Below are 24,999 nucleotides of genomic sequence, written 5' to 3'. Positions count from 1 at the left end.
TCTGCTGCAGAATGTTAGGGAGCAAAAGTCCTTCAGAAAAACATATGACCTTGAAACTTTAGAAGCATACCCTTGAAGATCAAGATCAAAATAAGGATAGCAGCTTTCAGTACTCCTATTCAATTTTGTGCAAAAATGTAAGAATAGAAAAGAAGGGAATCAAACTGTCATTTTCACATGTTATTATTTTTTAGAGAAACTTGTGAAAATCTATTAAAAAGTTGTTAGAATTAGTAAGGTAATAAAATATAAGGTAACAAAAATATAAGGTAACTTAGAATAAATCTAACAAAAGATATATTAAAATGCTTATGGAGAAAATTATAGAACCTTGCCAGTAGAAAATAATAAACAATAATATTAAATGGAGATATAATAAAGAATAAAAGGAGAGATAGCCCACATTTGTAGATAAGAAAACTCAGTGTTCTGACTGATACACCAGTGTTCCTCGTATTCGTTTGCATGAGAGGCCATAACAAAGTACCACAGGTTGTGTGACTTAAATATCACAAATTTATTTTCTTGCACTTTTGGAGGCTGGAAGTCTGAGATAAATGTGTCAGCAGGGTTGATTCCCTTGGAAGCCTCTCTCCTTGGCATGTAGATGGCCAGCTACTTTCTTTGTCCTCACCTGGTCTTTCCTCCATGCTGAGAACATAGCAACAGGAATAAATTGACTAGAGTCACATGTATCAACAGTGTGGCAGACAGATCTTAGGCTGACAGACAGATCCAGGCAGATAGACAGATCCCGATGACTCCTACCTGCTGGTGTCCATACTTTTTGTAATCCCCTCCCTTTGAGCATGGGCAGAATCTGTAACCTGATGTTCATCCGTAGAATATGACAAAAGTGATGGGATAGGTCTTTATATTATGTAAGACTCCATTATAGCAGGCTAGAGTGAGAGAATTCTTATGGCCTTGAAAAAGCACGCTGCTGTGACATGAACTGCCTAGAAAGAGGGCCACGTGGCAAGGAACTGTGAGCAACTTCTAGAAGCTGAGACCCTGAGCCACACGGATTCAAGGAAATGAGTTATGCCAAAACCCTGAATGTCTTGGAAGTGAATTCTTCCCCAGCCACCTTCTCCAGATGAGAATGGAGCCCAGGCAGCGCCTTGACTGCAGCTGTGAGATCCTGAGCAGGGGACCAAGCTAAGCCACACCTGGGCTTCTAAGCCATACAAACTGTGAGACAATAAATGTGTGTTGTTTTAAGTCACCACATTTGTAGCAGTTTGTTATGCAGCAATAAGAAATAAACACAAACATGGAAAGAAACCTAATATTGGTCCAGGTGCAATGGCTCATGCCTGTAATCCCAACGCTTTGGGAGGCCAAAGCAGGAGGATCACTTGAGGCCAAGAGTTCGAGACCAGCCTGGGTAACATGGGGAGACCCCGTCTCTACAAAAAAAACTTAAAAAAAAAAATTAGCTGGGTATGGTGGTGCACACCTGTGGTCTCAGTTACTCTGGAGGCTGAGGTGAGAGAATCGCTTGAGCAAGGGAGGTTGAGGATGCAGTAGACATGATGGCAACACTGCACTCCAACCTGGGCAACAAAGTGAGATTTTGTCTCAAACAAACAAACAAACAAACAAACAGAAAACAACAAAAAACAAAAACACAAAACCAAAAACCAAACCAAAACAAAAAATTCCATAATATTGACAGAAATAAAGCAAGTTGCATCAAGAGACATATGATGATACTATTTACATAAAACTTAAAAGCACTTAGACCAATTCTATGTACTGTTTAAACCTACCTACAGACATATGCGATAAAAATATAAAGATATGTACTGGAATGATAATCCCAATTTCAGGAAAGTGTTTCTTTCTTGGAGAGAGGGAAGTATCAGTGTTTTCTTTCCTAAGCTGGGACACTACCCAGCTTACAAGATACAAGAGGGTTTATAACACCCCTTTGTATATCTTTTTGTTTGCCTGAAATATTCCATAATTTAAAAAAATATCTGTCTCGAGCTTTAGGCTCCAGTGGGGATAACGCTGTGTTGACAATGAATTTGCCGCCTTCCCAACATTTTCCAGACCTGTACTTGGCAATAGCGTGGGCAGAAGAGCCTGTGAGGTCAAGCTAGGAATGGCCACAGAAGAGTAGAGCTGGAGGGAGATGGGAAGGCAGGAGGCAGAGGGATGGTGGTCTGCAGAGGTGCCTGTGGGAATCCTGTTCCCCAGTCACTCTAAGCTGCCTATATACTCATTTCTCAGGGACCACAGATGGCCTTAAATGGGTGACCTCAGCACTTCCACAAGAGGACCTTGTCATTACGTGTGGCTTTGCCCTTGCATGGAATGGAACAGTTACCCACACAACAGACTTGCTGTAATACCATCCTCTGAGAAAACAATTAAGAAAACTGAAAAATAAAGCCCAAACATTGGCAGTTAGGCTATTAGGGTGAATCAAACTTGTGTTTTGTTTTGTTTTGTTTTTTAAAGCCTGAACAGCATGGCCTTAGGAGGAAATTTGAGATAGGACACTATCACTACCACTCAGTAGGAAAGGAAAGTAAGTGGATTTTCCCGTCATTTTTAAGCAGTTAGTCATCTTCAGGGAGGGACAGTGGGGTCTTTCATCTTTCTGATTTACACCCATGAAATTTGGGAGATGTTAGGATGCCTTGGTTGTGTAAGGAAACCTCTGATCCCCAGAAGCGATGTAGAGGGAATTTCCAGTGGTGTGTTGGTAACATTTAACAGCCGGCTTTCCAGGGGGAGAATGCATTTGCTGATTTCCATGGTATGAATACTCCCACAATGGCTGATTTTTAAGCTACCAATGTGACATCATGGAGCATAATCATCTTTGGAAAACCATACATGCTGGCTGCAACATACCGCTGGAGCTTCCTTCATTGCAGGATGTTGAGCTCCCCAACAAGAGGTCTCAGCAGGGAGGATGGCCACTGTCAGGGAGGAGACCCCTATATCTATGGCCTCTCTCAGCTCCTTCTCGGTGCAAAAAATTCAACCTATATATGATACTTCTCCCATCATCCTCAGTCTAGAGGGCAGGACTGTTTGCAGATCTCAGGGAAGCTTCATCTGGGGCTAAGTTTAGAAACTCTGCTCTTGGAGAATTTCAAATTTCCATGTCACTGTGTCCAGTTTTACCATCCTCTTGAAGTTTTGCAGTCTGAAGGGCATTTTCTGTGAAAACTTAGGGGGTCCATGTTGGTTAGAATGATTTGAGTACAAGTAAGACGGCACCCTTACCCAATTTGCTAAATGGTGAAGAAATAAATACTTGGAGAATGAAAAATCCCAAGGTAAGAAAGCACCAGGATTGATTAACTTAGAAGATTAAGTATGTCACTGAGGACCCAGATTCCTCCCATATTTCTTCTCTGTCATCCTTTGTCATGTTTAACTCCCCTCATAGTTGTAAAATGGCTGCCATATTCCAGGCAACGATGACAACCACCATTGGAAGGAGAAGGACCAACTTTTCCTATACTGGAAACCTGTTCCAGAAGCCTCATTTGACAGAATTGGGTCAAACATTCTTTTCTACATCAAATAATGTCAGGGAGGCTAGAATTACTATGATTGGCTTAGAATAAATCAGGATTTAATACAAGTCACATGGAAGAGGTGTAAACAACCATACAGAATTGTGATCCTGCTTGGTAAGCAACTGTCCTCCCAAGAATTCTTCCACTATTTCAATTCTAAGGCTGTCAACTTGACAAGTTGGTTTGGTCCTTTTGGTTGATTATAGAGATCTACTTGAATCAGAATAATCAACATGATCAGAAATAAATTATGCTATGTTTACTAAATTCATTGACCTCAAGATCAATTTATTTAAAAAGTACTTATTTAGGAGCTATGGGAACTTGGCACGTAGAAGCTACGACTAGTAGGCACCAGGCCCACTGGTATATAGACATAAATAATTGGACTTAGAGCTCTAACCAACAGATAGAATACATAAACATTTCTTTCAGGTGAGCAGAGGTAAATACTTTAATTTTTTAATTTTTTTTTTTTTTTAATACTTTAAGTTCTGGAATACATGTGCAGAACGTGCAGATTTGTTACATAAGTATACATGTGCCATGGTGGTTTGCTACACCCATCAATCTGTCATCCACATTAGGTATTTATTCTAATAATATCCCTCCCATTGCCCCCCACCTGCCGACAGGCCCTGGTGTGTGATGTTCCCTTCCCTGTGTCCATATGTTTTCATTGTTAAACACCCACTTATGAGGGAGAACATGTGGTGTTTGGTTTTCTCTTCTTGTGTTAGTTTGCTGAGAATGATGGTTTCCAGCTTCATCCATATCGATGCAAAGTACATGAACTCATTCTTTTTTATGACTGCATAGTATTCCATGGCATTTATGTGCCACATTTTCTTTATCCTGTCTATTATTGATGGACATTTGGGTTGGTTCCAAGTCTTTGCTATTGTGAGTAGTGCTGCAGTAAACATACATGTACATGTGTCTTTATAGTAGAATGATTTATAATACTGGGTATATACCCAGTAATGGGATTGCTGGGTCAAATGGTATTTCTGGTTCTAGATCCTTGAGGAATCACCATGCTATCTTAGTAAAAAGAACAAAGCTGGAGGCATCATGCTACCTGACTTCAAACTATACTACAAGGCCACAGTAACCAAAACAGCATGGTACTGGTACCCAAACAGATATATAGACCAATGGAACAGAACATAGGCCTCAGAAATAACACCACACATCTACAACCATCTGATCTTTGACAAACCTGACAAAAACAAGCAATAGTGAAAGGGTTCCCTATTTAATAAATGGTGTTGGGAAAACTGGCTAGCCATATGCAGAAAACTGAAACTGAACCTCTTCCTTACACCTTATACAAAAATTAACTCAAGATGGATTGAAGACTTAAACGTACGACCTAAAACCATGAAAACTCTACAAGAGAACCTAGGCAATACCATTCAGGACATAGGCATGGGCAAAGACTTCATGACTAAAACACCAAAAGCAATTGCAACAAAAGCCAAAATTGATAAATGGGATGTTATTAAAGTAAAGAACTTCTGCAGAGCAAAAGAAACTAGCATCATAATGAACAGGCAAGCTACAGAATGGGAGAAAATTTTTGCAATCTATCCATCTGACAAAGGACTAATATCCAGAATCTACAAGGAACTTAAACAAATTTACAAGAAAAAACAACCCCATCAAAAAGTGGGTGAAGGATATGAACAGGCACATCTCAAATGAAGACGTGTATGTGGCCAACAAACATATGACCAGTGCTTATCATCACTGGTCGTTAGAGAAATGCAAATCAAAACCACAATGAGATACCATCTCATGCTAGTTAGAATGGTGATCATTAAAAAGTCAGGAAACAACAGATGCTGGAGAGGATGTGGAGAAATAAGAACCCTTTTACACTATTGGTGGGAGTGTAAATTAAATACTTAAAAATATGCATGTGACTATGATTTTCAATAGGAAAGAACGCCAGGACAATTTAATGTGGAAAGAAGAGTCCTTCCCAACAATGCTTCTGGGACAATTGGATATCCACATGCAAAAGGATAGAGTTGGACTCTTGTCCCATGTCATACACAAAAATTAACTCAAAGTGGATCACTGGCTTAAGTGTTAAAGCTAAAACTATAACAAACTTGTAAATCTCATGACCCTGGATTAGTCAATTGTTTCTTATATATGACACCTAAAGCACAAGGAACAAAAGAAAAAAATTTTGACCTTATTAAATTAAAAATTATTGTGCTTCAAAAGACGTTATCAAGAAAGTGAGACTTGGCACCAAGATGGCCGAATAGGAAAAGCTCCAGCCTCCAGCTCCCAGTGTGAGAGACACAGAAGACAGGTTATTTCTGCATTTCCAACTGAGGTACCGGGTTCATCTCACTGGGGCATGTCATACAGTGTGTGCAGGACAGTGGGTGCAGCCCATTGAGCGAGAGCTGAAGCAGGATGAGGCATCACCTCACCCAGGAAGCACAGTGGAGAAGGGAATTCCCTTTCCTAGCCAAAGGAAACCGTGACATACAACCCTTGGAAAATCGGGTCACTCCCACCCTAATACTGCACTTTACTAAGGAGTTAGCAAAGGGCACACCAGGATATTATATCACACACCTGGCTCAAAGGGTCCCACGCCCACGGAGGCTCCCTCTTTGCTAGCACAGCAGTCTGAGATTGAACTTCAAGGCAGCAGTGAGGCTGGGGGAGGGGCGCCCACCATTGCAGAGGCTTAAGTAGGTAAACAAAGCAGACTGGAAGCTAGAACTCTGTGGAGCCCACCGCAGCTCAAGGAGGCCTGCCTGCCTCTGTAGACTCCACCTCTGGGGACAGGGCATGACCAAACAAAAAGCAGCAGAAACCTCTGCAGATGTAAATGTCCCTGTCTGACAGCTTTGAAGAGAGTAGTGGTTCTCCCAGCATGCAGTTTGAGATCTGAGAACCGACAGAGTGCCTGCTCAAGTGGGTCCCTGACCCAAAAGTAGCCTAACTGAGAGACATCCCCCACTAGGGGCAGACTGACACTTCACATCTCACACGGCTGGGTACACCTCTGACACAAAGCTTCCAGAGGAACAATCAGACAGCAACACTTGCTGTTCAGCAGTATTCACTCTTCTGCAGCCTCCGCTGCTGATACCCAGGCAAACAGCATCTGGAGTGGACCTTGAGCAAACTCCAACAGACCTGTAGCTGAGGGTCCTGACTGTTAGAAAGAAAAATAACAAATAGAAAGGACATCCACACCAAAACCCAATCTGTACATCACCATCATCAAAGACCAAAGGTAGATAAAACCACAAAGATGGGGAAAAAGCAGTGCAGAAAAGTGGAAAATTATAAAAATCAGAGCGTCTCTCCCCCTCCAAAGGAATGCAGCTCCTCACCAGCAATGGAAAAAGCTCAATGGAGAGTGACTTTGACAAGTTGAGAGAAGGCTTCAGACGATCAAAATTCTCCCAGCTAAAGGAAGAAGTATGAACCCAGCACAAAGAAACTACAAACCATGAAAAAAGATTTGATGAATGACTAACTAGAATAACCAATGTGGAGAAGCCCTTAAACGACCTGATAGAGATGAAAACCATGACATGAGAACTATGTGACAAATGCACAAGCTTCAGTAACTGGCTCGATCAACTCAAAGAAAGGGTATCAGTGATTGAAGATCAAATGAATGAATGAAGAGAGAAAATAAGTTTAGAGAAAAAAGAGTAAAAAGAAATGAACAAAGCCTCCAAGAAATATGGTACTATGTGAAAAGACCAAATCTACGTCTGATTGGTGTACCTGAAAGTGACGGGGAGAATGGAGCCAAGTTGGAAAACACTCTGCAGGATATTATCCAGGAGAACTTCCCCAACCTAGCAAGGCAGGGCAACATTCAAATTCAGGTAATACAGAGAATGCAACAAAGATACTCCTCAAGAAGAGCAACTCCAAGACACATAATTGTCAGATTCACCAAAGTTGAAATGAAGGAAAAAATGTTAAGGGCAGCCAGAGATAAAGCTTGGGTTACCCACAAAGGGAAGCCCATCAGACTAACAGTAGATCTCTCAGCAGAAACTCTACAAGCCAGAAGGGAATGGGGGCCAATATTCAACATTCTTAAAGAAAAGAATTTTCAACCCAGAATTTCATATCCAGCCAAACTAAGTTTCATAAGTGAAGGAGAAATAAAATCCTTTACAGACAAGCAAATGCTGAGAGATTTTGTCACCAGCAGTCCTGCCCTACAAGAACTCCTGAAGAAAGCACTAAACATGGTAAGGAAAAACCAGTACCAGTCATTGCAAAAACATGCCAAAATGTCAAGACCATCGATGCTAGGAAGAAACTACATCAACTAATGAGCAAAATAATAAGCTAACATCATAATGACAGGATCAAATTCACATATAATAGTATTTATTAACCTTAAATGTAAATGGCCCTAATGCTCCGATTAAAAGACACAAACTGGCAAATTGGATAAAGAGTCAAGACCCATCAGTGTGCTGTGTTCAGGAGACCCAGCTCACTTGCAGAGACACACATAGGCTCAAAATAAAGGGATGGAGGAAGATCTACCAAGCAAATGGACAACAAAAAAAGGCAGGGATTGCAATCCTAGTTTCTGATAAAACAGACTTTAAACCAACAAAGATCAAAAGAGAAAAAGAAGGTCATTACATAATGGTAAAGGGATCAATTCAACAAGAAGAGCTAACTATCCTAAATATATATGCACCCAATACAGGAGCACCCAGATTCATAAAGCAAGTCCTTAGAGACTTACAAAGAGACTTAGATTCCCACACAATAATAATGGGAGACTTTAACACCCATTATTAGATCAACATCAGACAGATCAACGAGACAGAAAGTTAACAAGGATATCCAGGAATTGAACTCAGCTCTGCACCAAGCGGACTTAATAGACATCTATAGAACTCTCTACCCCACATCAACAGAATGTACATTCTTCTCAGCACCAAGCGTACCTAATAGACATCTATAGAACTCTCCACCCCAAATCAACAGAATGTACATTCTTCTCAGCACCACATCACACTTACTGCAAAATTGACCACATAGTTGGAAGTAAAGCACTCCTCAACAAATATAAAAGAACACAAATTATAACAAACTGTCTCTCACGCCACAGTGCAATCAAACTAGAACTCAGGACTAAGAAACTCACTCAAAACTGCTCAACTACATGGAAACTGAACAACCTGCTCCTGAATGACTACTGGGTACATAACAAAATGGAGGCAGAAATACAGATGTTCTTTGAAACCAATGAGAACAAAGATACAACATACCAGAATCTCTGGGACACATTTAAAGCAGTGTGTAGAGGAAAATTTATAGCACTAAATGCCCACAAGAGAAAGCAGGAAAGATCTAAAATTGACACGCTAACATCACAATTAAAAGAACTAGAGAAGCAAGAGCAAACACATTCAAAAGCTAGCAGAAGGCAAGAAATAACTAAGATCAGAGCAGAACTGAAGGAGACGGAGACACCAAAAACCCTTCAAAAAATCAATGAATCCAAGAGCTGGTTTTTTGAAAAGATCAACAAAATTGGTAGACCACTAGCAAGACTAATAAAGAAGAAAAGAGAGAAGAATCAAAAAGACACAATAAAAAATGATAAAGGGGATATCACCACCAATCCCACAGATATACAAACTACCATCAGAGAATACTATAAACACCTCTATGCAAATAAACTAGAAAACCTAGAAGAACTGGATAAATTCCTGGACACATACACTCTCCCAAGACTAAACCATGAAGAAGTTGAATCCCTGAATAAACCAATAACAGGCTCTGAAATTGAGGTGACAATTAATAGCCTACCAAACAAAGAAAGTCCAGGATCAGATGGATTCACAGCCGAAATCTACCAGAGGTACAAGGAGGAGCTGGTACTATTCCTTCTGAAAGTGTTCCAATCAATAGAAAGAAAGGGAATCCTCTCTAACTCATTTTATGAGGCCAACATCATCCTGATACTAAAGCCTGGCAGAGACACAACAAAAAAAGAGAATTTTAGACCAATATCCCTGATGAACATCGATGCAAAAATCCTCAGTAAAATACTGGCAAACCGAATCCAGCAGCACATCAAAAAGCTTATCCACCATGATCAAGTAGGCTTTATCCCTGGGATGCAAAGCTGGTTCAATGTATGCAAATCAATAAACGTAATCCAGCATATAAACAGAACCAAAGACAAAAACCACATGATTATCTCAATAGATGCAATAAAAGCCTTTGACAAAATTCAACAACCTTTCATGCTAAAAACTCTCAATAAATTCGGTATTGATGGGATGTATCTCAAAATAATAACAGCTATTTATGACAAACCCACAGCCAATATCATACCGAATGGGCAAACACTGGAAGCATTCCCCTTGAATACTGGCACAAGACAAGGATGCCCTCTCTCACCACTCCTATGCAACATAGTGTTGGAAGTTCTGGCCAGGGCAATCAGGCAAGGGAAAGAAATAAAGGGTATTCAATTAGGCAAAGAGGAAATCAAATTGTCCCTGTTTGCAGATAACATGATTGTATATTTAGAAAACCCCATCGTTTCAGCCCAAAATCTCCTTCAGCTGATAAGCAACTTCAGCAAAGTCTCAGGATACAAAATCAATGTGCAAAAATCACAAGCATTCTTATACACCAGTAACAGACAGAGAACCAAATCATGAGTGAACTCCCATTCACAATTGCTTCAAAGAGAATAAAATACCTAGGAATCCAACTTACAAGGGATATGAAGGACCTCTTCAAGGAGAACTACAAACCACTGCTCAACAAAATAAAAGAGGACACAAACAAATGGAAGAACATTCCATGCTCATGGACAGGAAGAATCAATATTGTGAAAATGGCCATACTGCCCAAGGTAATTTACAGATTCAATGCCATCCCCATTAAGCTACCAATGACTTTCTTCACAGAATTGGAAAACACTACTTTAAAGTTCATATGGAACCAAAAAAGAGCCCGCATTGCCATGACAATCCTAAGCCAAAAGAACAAAGCTGGAGGCATCACGCTACTTGACTTCAAACTATACTACAAGGCTACAGTAACCAAAACAGCATGGTACTGGTACCAAAACAGAGATATAGACCTATGGAACAGAACAGAGCCTCAGAAATAATACCACACATCTACAACCATTTGATCTTTGACAAACCTGACAAAAACAAGAAATGGGGAAAGGATTCCCTATTTAATAAATAGTTCTGGGAAAACTGGCTAGCCATATGTAGAAAGCTGAAACTGGATCCCTTCCTTACACCTTATACAAAAATTAATTCAAGATGGGTTAAAGACTTAAATGTTAGACCTAAAGCCATAAAAACCCTAGAAGAAAACCTAGGCAATACCATTCAGGACATAGGCGTGGGCAAGGACTTCATGCCCACAACACCAAAAGCAATGGCAACAAAAGCCAAAATGGACAAATGGGATCTAACTAAACTAGGGAGCTTCTGCATAGCAAAGGAAACTACCATCAGAGTGAACAGGCAACCTACAGAATGGGAGAAAATTTTTGCAATCTACTCATCTGACAAAGGGCTAGTATCTGGAACCTACAAAGAACTCAAACAAATTTACAAGAAAAAAACAACCCCATCAAAAAGTGGGCAAAGGATGTGAACAGACACTTCTCTAAAGAAGACATTTATGCAGCCAACAGACACATAAAAAAATGTTCATCATCACTAGCCATCTGAGAAATGCAAATCAAAACCACAACGAGACACCATCTCACACCAGTTAGAATGGCAATCCTTAAAAAGTCAGGAAACAACAGGTACTGGAGAGGATGTGGAGAAATAGGAACACTTTTACACTGTTGATGGGACTGTAAACTAGTTCAACCATTGTGGAAGACAGTGTGGCGATTCCTCAAGGATCTAGAACTAGGAATACCATTTGACCCTGCCGTCCCATTACTGGGTATATACCCAAAGGATTATAAATCATGCCGCTATAAAGATACATGCACACTTATGTTTATTGCGGCACTATTCACAATAGCAAAGACTTGGAACCAACCCAAATGTCCATCAATGACAGACTGGATTAAGAAAATGTGGCACATATATACCATGGGATACTATGCAGCCATAAAAAAGGATGAGTTCATGTCCTTTGTAGGGACATCGATGAAGCTGGAAACCTTCATTCTCAGCAGACTATCACAAGAACAGAAAACCAAATACCGCATGTTCTCACTCATAGGTGGGAATTGAACAATGAGAACACTTGGACACAGGAAGGGGAACATCACACACTAGGGCCTGTTGTGGGGTGGGGATGGGGGGAGGAGTAGCATTAGGAGATATACCTAATGTAAATGACGAGTTAATGGGTGCAGCACACCAACATGTCACATGTATACATATGTAACAAACTTGCACATTGTGCACATGTACCCTAGAACATAAAGTGTAATAACAAAAAAAGAAAGTGAAAAGATAATCTAAGAATGGGAGGAAATGTTTGCAAACCATCTATCTGTTAAAGGTCTAGTATCCTGAATATATAAAGAACTCTTACAACTCAACAATAAAAACCAAACAAACAAACAAACAAACAAAAACCAAATGAAACAGTGGGCAAAGAATTATCCAAAGAAGATATACAGATGTTCAATAAGCACATGAAAAGATGTTCAACATCATTAATCATTAGAGAAAGGAAAATAAAAACTGTAACATAGCATTTCAGACCCACTATAAAAAAAGACATAAGTATTGGTGGGGACACAGAAAAATTGGAATTTTTATACATTGTTGGTGGGAATATAAAATGGTGCAGCCACTTTGGAAAACCACTTGGCAGTTCCTCAAAAAATTAAATATAGAGAGACCACATTTCCCAGAAATTAACTCCACTCCTAGTTAAATATCCAAATATCAAAGACAAATAAAAGCATTTATCTGCATAAAAACTTCAACACAAATGTTCTTAGCACCATTATTAATAAAAGCCAAAAAGTTGAAACAACCCAAATCTTCATCAGTTGATGAATAGGTAAACAAAATGTGGTATATCCATATGATAAAATATTATTTAGCCATGAAAAAGAACGAAATTCTTATATATGCTACAACATGGATATATCTTGAAAACATTATGCTCAGTGAGAGAAGCCAGACACTAAAGGCCACATATTGCATGATTCAATTTACATGAAATGTCCAGAACAGACAAATCCATAGAGATAGAAAGTAGATGAGTGGTTGTCATGGCCTGGGGGAGGGGGAAGTGGGAAGTGACTGCTAATAGGTGTGGGGTTTCTTTTTGAGTTGATAAAAGTGTTCCCAAATTAGATAATGCTGATGGCTCTTCAACCTTGTGAACACACTAAGAACCGTTAGATCAAAATATTAAAAGTATACATTTTATGGTATATGAATTAAATCTCAAAAAATATATAATGGCTGGGCACAGTGGCTCATGCCTGTAATCCCAGCACTTTGGGAGGCCAAGGCAGGTGGATCACTTGAGGTCAGGAGTTCGAGACCAGCCTGGCTAACATGGTGAATACAAAAAATTAACCGGGTGTGGTGGACTGTGCCTGTAACCCCAGCGACTTGGGAGGCTGAGGCAGGAGAATCGCTTGAACCCAGGAGGCGGAGGTTGCAGTGAGCCGAGATCTCACCACTGCACTTCAGCCTGGGCAACAAGAGCCAAGAGCAAAACTGTCTGGAAAAAAAAAAAAAAAAAATATATATATATATAAATAAATATAAAAATATAAATATATAAATATAAATATATATATGACTATCTCAGGGCTTTGGGGAAAATAAGACAAAGAAAATCAGTGAACTAATAAATGTTTAGTTTATGAAATTTATTATATAAAATGATATTATGGTTGTGAAATTTACTTACTCCATTTTTTATCCTCCTACCTCCCTGATCTAAATGACTTATAGTGTAGATCACTAGTTCTCAACTCTGGCTACGCACTTGCACATTTTAGAACCACGAGGGGAACGTTTACAAAATACAGTTCTTGGGTTTGACCCATGGCCAATTAAATCTCTGGTTCTCTTCTCCACCCCAACACTGCCAATTTCTTTTCTTAAAACTTCCCAAGTGATTACCATGTGCTGCCAAGACTGAGAGAATTATAGGGTAGACCAAGACCTGGGCAACACTGAGTCAGATTATGTGGGGATCCTTCAGCAAGTCTTTTCATTTGTTTCTTCTTAAGTCAGGTTTATTGAGACATAATTTATATATATATTAAAACTTATACTTGTAAAATGTACAGTTCAATGAGTTTTGGCAAAGTATAAAGTCCTATGACAACCACCACGATCAAGATATACAACATTTCCAGTACTCCCCTAAATTTCTTTGTGTCCCTCTGCAACCAATCCCTTACCCCGTATGTTTGATGTATATACTAGAATGCTAAGCACCATTAAAAAGCATGTCTTTTAAAACAAATGTAAGAAAATGGAGAAAAAAGTTACTATATAAAGAGCAAACAGCAGAAAAAATTCCCTATATAATATAATCTTAATTGTTTAATCTTGTTTTTATGTACGTGCACAGATATTATATGTCCCTCCTTATATGAAAACATTTGTTGAAAAAAATTACTGGTTATTTCTGGTTGTGAAAATTACAGAAAATGTTAATTTTCTTTTTTATATTTTTATACATTTTCTAGTTAGTCTACAATAATAAGTTACTTTTATCATGAAAATAATGATATTTACAAAATAGCAACATATGGGCAAGTAATGCATGAAGAGCCTTCTAAGGATCGAAATGTCATCCCCTAGGTTCCGGGTCCCTAGCTGCAAACACAGATTTCTGATTTCACATACCAGGCCATTGGCTCATAGCAACTGCTATTGCTAAAAGAGGTTTGGAATGAGAAGATATTGACTTCTACTGAGATGGATATCAAAATATATTGACCCAAGAGAAGGAAATATTGATGGGAAAAGAATCAAGGTCTTCCATTGCCTTGAAGGGAGTAATAAACCTTCTTTGCTAAATCCCACATTCTCTTCTCTGTTTTTACAGGCACAGACATCTAAAGTCAAAGATGGCGCATCTCTGTAAGCACTATTAGAGATTTCAATTCAGTATCCATTACAAGGAATGAATAAGAAGAAAATGACCCTATGGGTACATAATAAATATAATTTATGGTGCACATGCGCGCACACACACACACAGATACAGAGAGAGTAAGAGAGAGAGAGAGAGAGAGAGAGAGAGAGAGAGAGAGAGAGAGAGCCAGCACAAGATCTTGACCCTAGATGTCTGTTCAGCTTTGGTTTCAGTTCTTTTAGATTCAGCAGAATCCTAATTAAAGATAGGAAGACATATCTTCCAGCCAGCTCAAACAGATCAAAACCAGCTGAGAGCAGCTCTAGGTCTCCAAACTAGACAACAGATTCAGGTTCCATTAGAGCCAGCACATTGGCCTATTGGGTTTTTGGTGATTTCTTAGGATGAATACAATTAGAGATGACCACAGATGACTGAAGTTGGAATGCTTTCTCCTACATTTTTCTCAAATAAAATAAAACATAATAACATGTTGGTTGAACCATCATTAGAATCAGTGACTTTTTTCCGGGTTGTTCTGGAATAAGGTATACTATTTGGACAAAATGAGTTGAAATTAGTTTCATGTTAAACTATTCCCCCTAGTTTGAGTATAGGCTGTTCTATCATTTTTCCGTTTACATGTTCCTAAGAAAAAAAAAACAAACCTGAATCCCTTAGAATGCTAGCAGCTCTAAAAAACAAACTCCTGATTCAAGAGGGTTCTGAAGTAGGAAAACTTGAGAGGTAGTTGATTCAGCAGGATAGCAACATCGTAAAAAAACGGGATTTCTTCCATTTTCTGTTCCGACATCCTTGGTGTGTTTTCTTTGTCTTTGGCTAGCACCCCTTACGGTTGGTTATAAGGTGTCTGCCACAGTTCCAGGTGTTCTTTGTAGATGTGACAATATCCAATTCTTTTGAATTTTTTTGTTTTGTTTTGTTTTGAGACAGGGTCTCACTCTGTTGCCCAGGCTGGAGTCCAGAGTCATGTTCACAGCACCCTGCAGCCTTGACTTCCTGAGCTCAGGTGATCCTCCTACTTCAGCCTCGAGAGTAGCTGGGACTACAGGTTCACACCACTATGCCCAGCTAATTTTTGTGTATGTGTTTTGTGTTTGTTGTCATGGGTTTTTGTTGTTGTTGTTTGTTTTTTTTTAAGACGGGGCTTCATCATGTTGCCCAAACTGGTCTCAAAATCATGGGCTCAAGCAATCTGCCTACCTTGGCCTCCCAAAGTGCCGGGATGGCAGGTGTAAGCCACCACGCCTGGTCTTTTTTTTTTTTTTTTTGAATGAAGGAACCTTTCCTTGAATCTCCATTGATGTCCTCTCCTTTATGTCTCACCAACCCCCAAATTCACTGCATGTTCTTGCCTAAATTAGTTACTGGCAAGGGTGATGAAATTTAGTCACTGGCAAGGGTGATGAAATTACCCTGATTGGCTTAGATCAGTCAGAGCCCTTCCTTTAACCCAACCAAGATCAGGAGGCAGTGAGTAGACATCAAAATAAAATTAGGGTTCTTGGGGCAGAAGAAGGAGGGCAAGGCTGTCAGGGTGGCAGGCAAAATAGAACCTGCTACCACGGTGTAGGCCCCATATGTTTGGGGAATTTGCCTTGTTCTTGGGCATCTTGAGGCATAAATCTGTCATGATGGAATTTCAGGTAGCTTATTATTTACTTTACAATACCATAGGTAGTGAAGGCAATAAAAGAAAACAGTCCTCATTCTCCATGAGCTCATACTGAAGTTAAGGAGCCTCTGCGTGGACACAACTAACAGCTAGCCACTACTGAAAGTCTCTAAATGAAGAATTCTGAGAAGAAATCCTATAGCTCAGGTGTCAGCCAAGATCAGCTTTCTTAGGGAGTTAAATAAAATTGGCTCCAATCTCAATCCTACAACTTGTGAGAAATCCAAGATCTCATTCCCACATCCATCACCAACTCCTCTGGATTCTGTCCTGGGCAGGGTGAAGGGCTTACATCCCAGGGGTCATGTCTGGACCCAAATTCCTGCTTTCTTTGAAATCTGTTGCACTATGCCTCACATCTTACGGACATTTCCTTGTGCAGTGCTGACCCAGATGTGTGATGTAGCTCCTGTCTTTTGGTTTGTCTTTCCCCATCACATGAGTTAAAAAAGTATTTGTGTGGGTGGAAGACTTAACTTAAGGTTTGGGACCAGGAAGAGGGATTTATAGAAAACAAAGCAAACAAGCCAGGGGTGGTGGCTCAGGCCTGTAAACCCAGCACTTTGCGAGGCCAAGGCAGGTGGATCACTTGAGGCCAGGAGTTTGAGACTAGCCTGGCCAACATGGTGAAACCCCGTCTCTACTAAAAATACAAAAATTAGTCAGGTGTGGTGGCTTGCACCTGTGGTCCCAGTTACTTGGGAGGCTGAGGCAGGAGTATCACTTGAACCTGGGAGGCAGAAGTTGCAGTAAGCCAAGATTGCGTCACTACACTCCAGCTTAGGCCACAGAGTGAGACTCTGTCTCAAAAAAAAAAAAAAAAAAAAAAAGGCAAAGCAAACAATGTAATATTGAGAAGACATTCTTGTTCTTAAAGGTGATTTTCCTATTTCACCTGCCCCACTCCTCCCCAGACCTTAGCCTCACGACCTTCATAATCTTAACAATCTTTTCTGTTTTCCCACTGCCAGTTCCTGTTTATTTCATGCAGAGCAGTTTTGCATTTTTTTTTTTTTTTTGGTTTGTTTGTTTCTTTGTTTCATTGCAAACTTGTCCTAAGGATCCTAAGTATTTTCCTAAACAAAGAGAGTTATCTCTCTAAGAAAAACTCTGAAGTCAAGTGTTAAAAAAGTAAACATTTCACATTGATTTGGGTGATTATAGTAGGGAAATTTGAGCAGATCTCTTGGATGTGGAGATGGCATTGACTTCAAGAAGTCGGGGCTGCATGACCAGTATCTGGAAAAAGGGAGGAGCATTATGTTTACCAGAGACTGAGAGGAGGCCCAGTTGGTTAAAACTGATGGTTTGGGCCAGGTGTGGTGGCTCACGCCTGTAATCCTAGCACTTTCGGAGGCCGAGGCAGGTGGATCACCTGAGGTCAGGAGTTCGAGGCCAGCCTGGGCAGCATGAAGAAACCCCACCTCTACTAAAAAAATTAAAATTAGCCAGGTGTGGTGGTGGGTGCCTGTAATCCCAGCTACTCAGGAGGCTGAGACAGGAGAATCACTTGAACCCGGAGTTGGAGGTCGCAGTGAGCTGAGATCTCACCACTGCACTCCAGCATGGGCAACAGAGTGAGACTCTGTCTCACAAAATAACTAAAAAATAAAAAACCTGATGGTTTGTATTTGTAAATAGCAGGGGAATAATTTGGATATAGTGGTGCATAGGAAGGGGCATGATGGGGCAGTTACAGAAAATTTTAGAAGCTTAATCCTGTAAGTAATGAGAGTTTCTGGACAGGGAACTCTTTGGGGCAGGGAAATGATATGATTAGATTTTAGAATTCAGGGAGAACATTTTGCCGGTAGTGATTGGGTAGGCTCTGTGGCAGACTTCAAGCTGCCCATCAACCCCTATTCTTCCTTTCTTTACTCAGAGCTCCTGAGGTTTAGTTGAACACAACCACTGTGCCAGCCTCTCTGGCAGCTCTATGTGCACACTGGCTAAATTCTGGCCAATGGGATGCAGGAGAAGTGATATGTACCTTTTTGAGGGTTATCCAAAAAGTGCATCATTCTCTAGTAGAAATAAATAAAGCGGAGAAATGGCTGCTTCTAAATGACTGGGTAGGAGAAGTGCAAGATAAGCCTGGAATATCTTGCTGTGCTAAAAGTAAAGAAACACTCAAAGAATGATGGGAGTGTGTTAAAAGCACACAGGAACCAGCTTGAAGGGTTCCCCCTGGCCAAATCTGGGGTAATTTGAGCAACAAAATAATGATAGTACAGGAATATAACCCATAGAATAAAAAAAAGAATATGAGTCACTTTGAATGTAAAGTAATTGATAAAATAAAGGTGGGGGAAGAAAAATTATTTTTTATAATAGAATTCTATCTAATAAACATAAAAGGAAAGATGAAATTAGGAAAATCACCATTTGGCAGCCACCATAGTAGTAATAGTTCCAGGCAAGAATCAACAATGGATGTTAAAACTAGTGGGTGAAAACAGGAGAAGCAGCAGAATATTTACATGGTTTAAAAACATCATCCCACAATATACCTGTTAAATAAAAGGGGGCAAATATTTACTGTGGAAAAACCTGGCAGATATCACCCTAACCAAGTGGTCCAAGGTAACATCACCAACATGGGGACAGACTGCCATCAAGTGTCTCCTGGTGTGATGGATCAAAAGACATGCTTCTGCCGCTGCCTGCCAAAAATGCATAGCCTAAATCTAGGCCTGAAGAAACACCACACAAATGCAAACTGAGGACATTCTTCAAAATAACTGACGTTTTCTCTTAAAAAAAATGTTAAGGTCATGTAAGACAAAGACTGAAGAACTATTCCAATTTAAGGAAATTTTAAAGACAGGACAACTAAATGCAATTAAATATCCTGAATTGAATCCTGGGCCAGTAAATTATTTTTCTTTTGCTATAAAAGACATTAGAGGAACAATCAATGTAATTTGAATATAGTCTGTAAATCAGACAATAGTATTATGTCAATGTAACTTCCTGACTTTGATCATTGTATTGAGGTTATGGGAGAGTATGCCCTTGTTGGGAAACACCCCATACTGCAGTTTTTTAGACATAAGGGGGTAAAGAGATAAATCATGTCTTTAATTTGCTTTCAAATGTTTTTGGGGAAAACTATTAAGAGAGAATGAATGATAAAGCAAATATGATAAAATGCTAACACTTGGAGAATGTGAATGAAGGGTATACAGGGATTCTTTTAATATTTTTGCAATTTTTCTGCAAGTCTGAAATAAGTATAAAAAGTTTTTGTTTTTGTGTTTGTAAGGAATGAGCGTGCACTTCCATCTGCCTTCATCCTCTTGCCCTTCCTATTGGCTGAGAGATGATGGCCCTAGAGTGTGGTGGGTGTGTGCTGTGGATGGCAGTACTTCCCTACCAGCCCTGGACCACTGTCTTCTACTGTTATGTGAGAGAAATCATCTATGTTGTTAAGCCACTGCACTGGAGCATCTCTTTGCTATAGCTCCATGTCCTAACTAATACAGGCAACTAACTAATACCGGCTGTAATAAGGAGAGGCTAGAAGAAGGTGGCTTCTTAGGAGCGTGGTGCACTGGTTTAGTTATTCCTATTGAGGGCATGGAAAATGGGGTCATGGAGAGAGTTGGTGAAGACCACTCATTTGGGAAGAATTGGTGAAAGGAAATTAAGAATAGGAGAGCAATTTGAGGGTGCAATAGAGTCTTAGGATCCTCTAGGAGAGATTTTCCCTTTTAAGGAGCAGAGAAAAAAGTCCAAGGGAGAAAAGAGATGTTTGGGAGTTGGGGAATTTTCTGGTGACCTTGGTTCATACCCCACTGGTCACCTCTGTGTATGGCTGGCCTGGATTCCAGGGCCAGATATCAGAACTATTTATGATTGTAAGTGAAGGGCAGAGAACTATGAACCCACCTGGACTGAGGTGAAGATGATCAAATATGATTTAGTGGGATACATAAGGAGAATTTAAAAATTACAATAATCATGGTAGCAGGTAATCTTTACCGAGTCCTCACTGTGTCTTGGGACTAATTTAAGTTCTTTATCCCATCTACTCATTTGAACCTCACAATAACCATAAGACACTCTTCCTATTTTACAGATGAGTAAGCTGAGCCACAAAGAAGTTGTCAAAGGTCATTTGCAAGTAGCAGACACAAGCTTCAGATACAGGCAAGCTGCCTCGGGGCACCCCCTCCAATTTCTGGGGGCCACTTTTTGGTCCATCGTCTCTCCTTCTCCTTTCCCTCCAGCAGCATTTGATGCTGACATAGGTGAACTGGAGACATATGGTCTCCTTCATGTTGTTGTGGATCTGCACTCCAGAATCTACTTCCCACAGAGCAGGAGAGGGATGGGGTATGAGGAAGGGCAGCAGGTGTCAGCCCATGCCCTATTGAAATGACTCTGGCTCATTGGAAGGATGAAGGCCTGTTCATCTGAGGGCAAAAGAGGAAGGGCAGCCAGAAAGGGGCACGACTATTCTTTCCTGGTTTTGGAACTCTTGTGCTGTTGGCATGTGGGAGGCATTTGGGATGGGGTGAGGGTCGGAGTGGACTTGTGGGACCGAATGTCCCCAGTCTGCTATTCCTGCCCCCACTTCAGAGCCCTGCCACTCACAAGTGTGAGACGATGGATGAAGGAGGAGGGAAGTCAGAGAGCTTCTGTCCCTGAGGGTCTCTGCTCATTTCTTTCTGTGCTAAAGACTTTTTCCCATTTTAAAAGCAGTAGGCAATAAGTCCCGGAATGCCTGAAACAAGAAAAAGAGAAACTTTATAAATGCACTTTTGAACCCCGAGACCCAGCTCCTGGCCAGGAGACGGCAAACTCTTTTAATATCCTTATTCTGGATTCACTTAAATGGAAACAGCCTCCAGTATTTTTAGCTGCTGTGTAATCAAAGTGAAAAAGAAGAAGGAAATGTATATATTTTTCTTTCCTAGTTAGAATAAGAGAAGGAATTGCTCATATCTTTTAGCAGAGTTCCTGCTGGGAAGGGAGGAAAACACCAGGAGTCTCCGTTTGCTCCTCCTCTGGCCTAGATAGGATTTAAACCCAGGGAGGGAAGCCAAGGAGAGACGAGAACGAGGGACGACCAGCAAGTACCAAGGTCTGCGGCAGGAGGAGACCGGCTCACAGGAGCAGCAGTGTTGGAAGAGGCAGGCACCCAGCAGCCTCCCAGGTAAGAGTGCCAGTTGCCCAAGCTTTACTTACTGGAGGGAGGAAGGTGGCCAATGTGGATGAGCTCAAAAGTGGTGGCTCAGGTGCCTCCGTTCCCGAGGCTGAAAATCTGGGCAGTGTAATTAGTCTCTTATCAACTGCACAAACAGTTAAAATGAATTGGGAGGTACTTCTCAGTACCCATGTGCTGCGTCCTTAGTATTATACTCCAATCTTAGACAGGGCTAAGCATAGTTATCTTCTTTCCTGGCCGGATGCAGTCTGTGTTGTATCAGTTTCTACCTGGAGTAACACATTTTTGTATAAAATGTTTCCTTTAAGATGTTCCTTTTCATCTTTTTTTCTTTTTAACTTATTTACAATGTCAAAACTTTCTTTTTCTCTCTCTTTTTGGATAATTTGTATTTGTTCTATCTCATTATTCTTTTAAATCCTGAAACAGAATGGTTATTTTAGTTAGGATTAGGAAGCTAGGATAACTTTCCCGTTTTCTGGATTTTGTGTGAATCAGTTAAGGGGATGTTTGCAAACACATTTGAACAGTTTTGAAGTATATCCAGACGTTTAATTTTACAGGTTTTAATTATTATTTGTTTAGACGACAACTTCTCTCCAAATCCCCATACTATTACCCTCACAATACCTCAAAGAAAACATTTCAAGATATCTCAAAAACTTGGCCAGGCACGGTGGCTCACGCCTGTAATCCCAGAACTTTGGGAGGCCGAGGTGGGCAGATCACCTGAGGCTGAGATTTTGAGACCAGTCTGACCAACATGGAGAAACCCCATCTCTACTAAAAATACAAAATATTAGCCAGGAGTGATGGCGCATGCCTGTAATCCCAGCTACTCGGGAGGCTGAGGCAGGAGAATTGCTTGAACCCGGGAGGCGGAGGTTGCGGTGAGCCGAGATCGAACCATTGCACTCCAGCCTGGGCAACAAGAGCAAAACTCTGTCACAAAACAAAACAAAACAAAACAAACAAACAAAAAACCACGCTACTTTTTGGAGGTCTTACTTTTTACTTATTGATTAATTTTTGTGCTTGGGAGAGATCTGGGGGAAGGATGGAGAAAGAATGAATGAGAACAGGCAGGGTTTCACTTAAAAGCATGAAACCTGTGTTGCTTATATAAGCATTAAAAGAAGAGAACAAGTTCTAACATAAAACTAACAAACTACCCACATCTGGACACAGATTAGCCATAGTGCTTAAAATCCACTGGTTCTTGGAAAAGCTGAGGTGTCACCAAGGCATCAGATGGTACCTTGCTCGGTCAGGGCTACATATTGACAGCTGGCCTCTTGACATTGGAACATTTGTTGCAGACTCAGAATCAAGGTGACAGTGTCAGACACAGGAAAAAATAGAGTGTCAATACTGGGATCGTTTTTCCCGGAGAGAAGGAAAGAAGGCACCTGGCATTCTTTCATACAACTCTAAGTACTGCTTTGTCCCCAATTTGTAGGCTGCGGCTGACTCCCGAAGGCGGGAAAATAGAACAAATGATTTCAAATCATCCCGTGGCTTCTGGTTTTCCAGTCCAGTGCTGCTCTGTGGTTTGAAATGTAGGGTGGGCAGAGCTCTGTTTCTGAGAAGATGCCTGAATAAATTGTGCCCAGGCCCAGTGGAAACTTTTGTCCATTCACTGCTCATTCCAGAGCCTTGGCTCCTATAGGATCTGGATACAGACATGAGATCATGGTTTAGGTCCTGTAGCAGCATCTGGAGCCACCAGTCTGTGAGCTGAGGATGCTAAGATCTGAGGCCTGATCCCTGGATGGACAGGGACTTTGCTGTTTCTGACACAGTGTACTCACTGCTAATGCTGCCCAGCCACCGTTTGAATCTGTACCCAGCCTGTGTGAGTGGAACAGTGCAAATGCTTGGAAATTAGCAGACACTCTCCGCCTTGCTAGAAGGCTGGAACTTTAAAGTTACTTCAATATGTGGGAAAAAACACATTAGCTAAAGAAAGAAATTGCAGAGTTTGTGTTTTGTTTTGTTTCAATCTGATGCCTCTCACACCCACGGATATTAGGGCTAATTGTATACAAAGTAATACTTAGTCATTCTGGAAACTGGCTGTTTGGTTGAATATGGGAGAGGAAGGTTCCTGAATTTAGGTCCTGGGTCTATTTTATCTTGTTAATGTGCACGAGGTTGGTCCCACAAAAGCTAAAGGAAGTTCTTGCTGTGAAAAAGTGATTCATCCTCTTGGGGTAAGTGAACATCTTTGCCTGATGTTTAAGAGGAGATTTTAAAGTGTTTTGCCCAGAGCCTGGCATGTAATAAATGCATAGAAAATGGTAGCTACCATTATCATCACCCATTTAAGCATTTACAAGGCAGATTAAGAGTCAGTTGTCAAAAGAAAACAAAATGAGCCTGTGGCCACCCCTGAAAAAGTGATTGAGTGCTGAGGCTGGGTCAGGACACCATCCTTGATCTTTTCAAGCCTCAGGTGGGTGGGCAGACTTGATGGGATGTCTCTCCAGGAAAAGGGTTCTAGCACGCTGGTGTAAGAGTCATCTCTAAGGACTTCCTGGGCACTCTCTGGGTGTCCCACGGAACTAGGAGAATGGGGGGAGAGAGTGATGCCCAGAATGTGACCGTACTAAGCCCTATCACATAAAACCAAATTTCCGTTCTTGTCCACACCTAGCTGTCTTATATCCTACATGCAATGCTTGCACAGAGTTCAACGTCACAGAGACTAGAAATAAAAACGTTTGTATGTGCTTGCTTCCCCTGGAGTTTAACCTAGGAGAGACAGACCTCCCTTGTATATGCATGTTCTTGGATCTGAAGGAGAAAGAGATACAGAGGTGAAATCTGTTGCCTACGCCTCCAGTTCATGGTGAGTTGAACCAGGGTAGATTCCTCAGCCAGCTGAGAACTTGCTGTCCTGGACCAGGTTACTTGGGAAGTACAGGGAAGACCCCTGAGTCACCCAGGGCCCAAGCTGAAGATCATTAGCAAAATATGCCTAAGAGAGTTAAGAAAGCAGTGACAAGTTTGCCCGTGTTTGTGACATTGATGCATCCCTAGCCACTCATCTCCCTCATTTTCCTTCATAGTTTAATGATATCTACCCTGTCATTTGGGGACAGAATATCTTCTTAAGTGACTCTGCTGGAAATCCACGATGATACACTCTTTCTAAAACCCGAAGCAGTGCTTTCATTTTCTTGTGGTTAACTGTCAAGGCAGGATGAGATAATAAGGGAAACAGAGAAAGCCCTGAATTTAAGTATAAAGGTCTGTAACAGTGGCTAGAAATTGGCTACCTCTCTTCTTTGGCGTAAGTAGTAATTTTTTTTCCTGACCCAGGGTGTGTGTCCTTCTTTGGGGAAAATGAGGTGACACAGAGACCATCCACCCCTGGGGTCCAAGAGGACCATCAGGATTCAGGGGCCATCCTCCTCCTTTGGCCAAGGCTTAGATGCCATCTGCCCCTGCAGACAGAAGTCTCTGTGCACTTTGGTGTTTCCTAG

At 40.8% G+C, this 24,999-nt stretch overlaps 1 protein-coding gene across 10 annotated transcripts in view; it reads left to right on the top strand.

Annotated features, from left to right (window-relative positions):
• The window catches only part of TNN (tenascin N), a 135,288-nt gene that overhangs the window by 34,522 nt on the left and 75,767 nt on the right, over window positions 1–24,999 (top strand). For 6 of the 10 annotated variants that reach the window (XM_073011757.1, XM_073011760.1, XM_073011759.1 and 3 more), the window contains 2 exons: window positions 20,420–20,490; window positions 21,296–21,499. The gene's annotated coding sequence lies outside the window, so the exon portion shown is untranslated. Of the gene's footprint in view, window positions 1–20,419; window positions 20,491–21,295; window positions 21,500–24,259; window positions 24,363–24,999 lie in introns of all 10 variants that reach the window. The other 4 variants (XM_073011758.1, XM_073011752.1, XM_073011754.1 and 1 more) reach the window with 3 other exon arrangements.

Source organism: Chlorocebus sabaeus, chromosome 25 (genome assembly GCF_047675955.1).
Source record: "Chlorocebus sabaeus isolate Y175 chromosome 25, mChlSab1.0.hap1, whole genome shotgun sequence".
Lineage (NCBI taxonomy): Eukaryota > Metazoa > Chordata > Mammalia > Primates > Cercopithecidae > Chlorocebus > Chlorocebus sabaeus.
The sequence above is the reverse complement of the archived record's forward strand: the minus strand, read 5'-3'. Positions and strand labels throughout refer to the sequence as shown.